General features: G+C 41.8%; 1 pseudogene; it reads right to left on the reverse strand.

Moving 5' to 3' along the window:
* The window catches only part of LOC148024239 (uncharacterized), a 181573-nt pseudogene extending 178752 nt beyond the window's left edge, over positions 1 to 2821 (reverse strand).
* Between the last annotated feature and the right edge of the window lie 3179 nt (positions 2822 to 6000).

Genomic DNA, 6000 nt, shown 5'->3' on the forward strand with positions numbered 1-6000 from the left:
ATGCCCATCCAAATCAATGCATACTCTTGTGGGAATATGCAATGCTATCTAGACTCTCAAACACTAAGATTTACCAAACACATATGCTAGTATTGAGTTTGCCCACAAGATAGGAATCCAATAGCTTGAAGTATCATACCAAGTTAAATTGATTTAGCTTACCACTACATCCAAATAGGATATCAAAACCCTCAACTTACATTCTTCATTTTCAAAGTTTTAGCAAGTTGTTTAGATAGGTGGATGAAACATACAAATCCATCAAGCTCAAACTTCAACCAATCCAACCTTTTTTTGGGCTTGCTACAACCAAAGTAGAAAGAGGTGCATCTAATGTAAGAGCACTAAAGTAGCAAGAGTTGTACCTTCTATGGATTTCCTTCATAAGGATACATACCTTGTGGTGGCAATCCAAGGTTTGATATGCTTCCCCTCCTCCAAGCACCTTGTTGGCATTGCCAAGCACCAACACAAACCCTCCAAGCTTGCTCCAGCCATCTCCAAACCATCAACCAATCTCAGAAGCTGATCCCCACCATCTCCAGCTATAGTTTGAACACCTCAGTGGCCGGGTAATCCTTGCCAAAGGCAGCATGTAGCAGCTCGTAATTTATGGCGCAAATTGTGCTATTGCCCCTGGCTTCTTCCTGCCCCCTGCTCCTGCTCTTGACCTTCCCCTTGGCACTCTTGGCCTCCTAGGGCAAGGGCTAAACCCTCTTCAACAAGATTTGACCCCTTCCCCTCCAACATTGAAACCCTAATTGAATCTCCTAATGAACACTCTCTGTGGGCAACCATTACTGCTCAATCCAAGCTCTTGATCCAGCCCACAACCTCTGGAGTTCAACCATCAGGAGATCTCTCAACCCCTTTTGCCCTTCGCTACCCGGATTGAAGACATGGAGCTTAGCTTGCATGGAAGCCTTGTGGGCAGCCATGAAAGCTTCACTTGAAGCTTTCCCTCTCTGAAGCTCAAGCTCGAGAACAAGCACAAGAGCCATCATCATCATCAAGAGTATTCCAAATGTTGAAGTCTTCTCCCATGGGAATGCCTCAACCAACCGGGCTTGATTGATGGAGCAAATGGGCATCATGATGAGCTATGATTCAACGGTCTCCCCAAGCATGGAAGAGGTATGTCAATCTGATCTTAATCTCTCAAAATTAGCCACTTGCTAAGCTTCATTCCTTGTTGGAGAGATTCAAGATTGCACAGGCTCAGTACCTCAATTGTCTCTGCATGCATGCATCATATCTAATCCTGAAAACTCATTGTATTGGCTGACATTAACCCCCCATTTTGTCTTGTGCTTGGGATAAGCCTCAAAGTGAATAATAGCCATTGTAAATTGGGTAAGTAGCAGCTTGTGAGTCACTAGACTACCAAGGTAACCCCTTTCCCAACCCTTGTCCATTCCTTGCATCTCATGAAAAGGCCCAACATGCTCAAGATGCTATTTATGTTGCTGATCAAGACTCTCTAACTATGCTCCATCCATATAAGGCTTTTGCAATAAGAGCCAGGTAGTGTTTTTGGTCACGGTCCTGCATGACAGTCAAGAATATCCTATTGCAAAAATTTCAATTTCGAATATGGGAGTGAACCCTATAGCTCACCTTGAAGAGGGCTTTGTCCCCTTCGGTTTGAATCAAAAACCTCCCCAATCAGAGCTATGGTTTGAAAGTTATGCCCATTTTTGTGCACTAGGGTCACTATAGACAAGGTGCAGACCACTCTAGGATAGACACAATAATTCCATTGCAAAAAATTCTGATCATTTCTTGTCACAAAGTTTAATAGCTCATCTCAAAGATGACTTTTTCCCCTCCGACCTGAGCAAAAAATCTCATCAATCGGAGTTTCTTACAAAAGTTATGTCCTTTTTACTGATTGTAAGTCTTGTGGACTGCATCCAGATGGCTGGCTAGAAAAGAAACATTAATTTGTACAACTTTTACTAGACTCAAACAAGAGCTAGAGTTGTGGAAATCTCAACCCCTTAATTAGCATAACTGGACAAAAGCTTGCTAAATATCAAGAATGTGAATGCATGTAGCCTCCCATGGTGTTAGTCCATACTTAGGACCCACGCAGCTATGGAGCAACACCGCGTGGCATTTAAACCACTATATTGACACAAAAAGGAAAGCATTATAACCTCTGAGAGACTCAATTTTGGGCAAACCAATTTTCATTTCCATTACTGCTTGCGCAGCCAATTGTTCCCTAGCTCTTATCTCGAAATTTTGACACCAATAAATCTTGGATTCATTTGGCAATTAAGTACATGTATGGAAAGCCTTCAGAGGGGTAGCAATAGTAGCACATCAATTGCTGATAGTAGCATGTCCTTGGCTGCAAGAAGCAGTACTCAACAACCTTCAGAGGGGTAGCAATAGTAGCACATCAATTGCTGATAGTAGCATGTCCTTGGCTGCAAGTAGCAATAGTAGCACATCAATTGCTGATAGTAGCATGTCCTTGGCTGCAAGAAGCAGTACTCAACAACCTTCAACAGAAGTGTCATGACTAGCAACTGCTCAAATAGTAGCAGGTTCTCATGGCAATGAATAGGGTGACAATAACCAAAAATTTTAACTTGTTCTTAAATATTATTTAAACTTAAATGGAAAGGAAAACAAAAAGGCCCAATGAAACAGCATACCTCTCTGAAGCTTTTGGACTTGAACAAGAAGTTCCACTAGGCTGGGAGTCCAGAGAGCTCTGCGGTGTATGATGATCCTTGACTAATGTCACACCAATCTCAATTGTGAATCTTCGCCTTGCTCCAAACTTCCTGGGATGAATAGTTGCACCCATCTTGATTCAAAAGAAGGAAAACTTAAATCTTCACCCATCTTGATTCAAAAGAACGAAAACTTAAATCTTCTGATTCATCCTCATCATTTTCGAGAATGGTCTATGCAACCTTGGCTTGTGCCCAATGCGGCAACCGAGACACACTGAACTTGAATGCAGGAGTTGTATTGCTTACAAGATGAGGTCCATATAGTAACAACAATACCAAAAGCATCCAATTCTTGTGTTTGCACGTCTCATGGGGGTTGCTGAAGTTTCAAATCAGAGCTCTTTTTTGTAAAAAAATTTGCATGCCTGGGTGTATTCCTTGCTGTAGCCCCTCCTCTGTAAAGCATTGTCACTGTTGTTGCTATTATGATATGAGCCTGCCTCTACATATAAACCTGCAATTTTACTATTATTGCTACACTGAACTTTCAATATTCCCCAAGACATGGCATGATCTCTCCTACTCCTTACCGCATCCCAACCTCTAATTTCTGCTCAGGCAGTCTAGTCCTTCACTATTAATGTTGTCTACATATATGTAGCTGCTCCTTTCCTTTCAAGATAGAGACATTTTGACCTCTCATTGCTAGTGACAATACCTAGTGACCTTCAAACAAAATTATCTAGACCTGTGATTCCTCTGCTACCAATAAGGGTTTTGGTTGATGTATACAAAGTCTTTGCTCATATAAATGCTCACAGCCCTGCTGCAGTACACAGATTCATTGCTCTACACATGATCTTAACTGCTGTTAATTCCAATATAGAACCAGATATCTAGACCTCTGATTCATCTGCTGCTATCGGCAAGGGTTTTGGTTGATGTATACAAAGCCTTTGCTCGTATAATGCTCACAGACCTTCTGTAGTACACAAATTCATTGCTGTACACATGATCTTAGCTGTTGTTGATTCTAATGCAAAACCAAATATCTAGACCTTTGATTCATCTGCTGCTACCAACAAGGGTTATGGTTGATGTATACAAAGCCTTTGCTCATATAAATGCTCACAAACCTGTTGCAGTACACAGATTAATTGATGTAAACATTATCTTAGCTGTTGTTAATTCAAATACATCCTACCCTACAATTCAACACCAATGTTGCACCAACTCTTCTCACCATTGTAGCACCTGTTAGGACAAGAGCAAAAATATTATCCCATGATTAGGATGCACACTTGTAGATGGATATAACCAAAATGGAAAAATTTGTGAATTCATATCAAGATTTTGGATTTATAAATCTGAATGAAGCAATCAAGTTATAGTTGGGACATGCTGAGCAATCTTCAATAAGAAGAGAAATAATGAATCCAATCGACTTGAACTCCCTTAGTTGCTAGAAAATGCCACAAGATTTCAGGATGCAACCACATTGATCTGCAAAATCTCTCAGCACAAACAAATCACGTTCAAAACTCCCTTAGTTGCTAGAAACTGCCATAAGCAAAATAAAGTGTGGCTAATTGTATTATTCAAAACCATTAAAGAACTACCAAGGGCTCAATAACATAGTTGGAGTTGAAAGCTGACATCACACATCATGAATAGAAGGCCTCCCAAGGCCATTTGGGGGATTGGGAAAGAGAAGCCAAGGAGCTAGGAAAACCCGGTATGAAGGAACAATTGGCCAAGCTCTGTTGATGTCAAGCATCTTCCTGAAGCTACTCCCAACCCACAAGTAGGATAGTACATGGCAAGCAGGATAGTACCTAGCCAAGCTTTGTTGATGTCAAGCGTCTCCCTCAAGCTTCTCCCAACAAGCATCTCCCTGAAGCTGCTCCCAACCCATAAGCAGGATAGTACTTGGCAATCCCAACCTAGTTACAAATTGTCTTCATTTGCAAACAATTGCAAGATGAATGTCTTCTCTCTTCCTTCAAGTAGTTGTTGTGGTTTGCCTTCACAAATGGAGCCAATGATATCTTTCTTTACCTCTTTCAAGTAGACTAGCAAAACCACCACTTTTGATGCTTGTAGACATTTGACTACAAAACTTGTCCTTGTAAGAATCAACTCAATTTTGCATCTCTTCAAATTTGATCCACTATACTAAAAAAACCATGTTGAAGAAAAGGACAAGAAATTTTCTTAAAACTCTCACCTGAGTGTTGGGGGTAAAGGCGCCTCTGCCTAGCCGCCCGTGTATTACTACACTGACAATCACCGCCACTGCACACTGCAGGTGGTGGGCGCCCGTCACCGTCACTTTATTCTTTATTCTTTTAGTGATAATTTGAATAAAGGAAGGCCCGGTCACACATTGTGACTGTTGGAGTTCCCATTTCTTGTCTCTCTCTTTTTTGCTCTTGCTCTCCCGCCATAGCTCTCGAGTCCAACCTTCGATCTGTCGCTCTCTTTCAACTAGTATCAAAGCTTTGCTTTCCCACTCTTGAGCTTGGTTAGTGGCATTCTCAGCATTCCATCAACTCCCTACTCCCATTGGGTCTCCTTCCTGGCAGCCATAACCGACTCCTTCGAGCTCCTGTCACTCCCCGGCTTCCCGAGCACCTTCCCGGCATTGTTGGGTACCTTCAGGGAATTACATAAGAGGTATTTGATCATTTTCTTCAGGGTTTAATTCAGTTCTCAGGTCTCATAAGCTTGTAAACAAGATTGGGGTAGCCACCATTGAAGCTCCCTTGCTTCATATCTCACTTGCCTTTGAACAAGACTTGCTGGAGCTTGTTTGAGGCCTTCCTTGGCTTTAACCAGACCCTTTCGAAGCTTGGCCACCATTTTTTGCAGCCCCAGGACCAGCATTTACAGTTGGTGGAATCAAGCAGCCCTCCCATATGTGTCTTTAGCATTGGCAATCACAACAGCATCTCTCCTCCTCCATTGGCACTTGGAAGGGCTCCATTTCGGGCATATGAACATGCTTTGATGCTTGGTTTTGATGGTTGATGTGTTAGCATAGCATTTGGACTAATTTAACACTATTTTGGGACTGTCAAAACAGTCCACAGGTAGTTTATGACAGTGTTACACTAACATTTGATGCTACAACTTGTTTGGCATTGTCATTTGATGCCCGGTTGGTCCCGTTTGATGCCCGAATGTTAGGGGAATGTATGCCTATTGTTTGGCAACCATTTGGAGATGATTTTGGTGCTGAAATTCTCAGTTTTGAACAATAAATCATTGCTGTACATAGTTTGGCTGAAGTCATTTTACTCATGTATAC

Source organism: Lygodium microphyllum, chromosome 15 (assembly GCF_053477565.2).
Source record: "Lygodium microphyllum isolate KBCC chromosome 15, Lygodium_microphyllum_v1.1.10, whole genome shotgun sequence".
NCBI classification, from domain to species: Eukaryota; Viridiplantae; Streptophyta; class Polypodiopsida; order Schizaeales; family Lygodiaceae; genus Lygodium; species Lygodium microphyllum.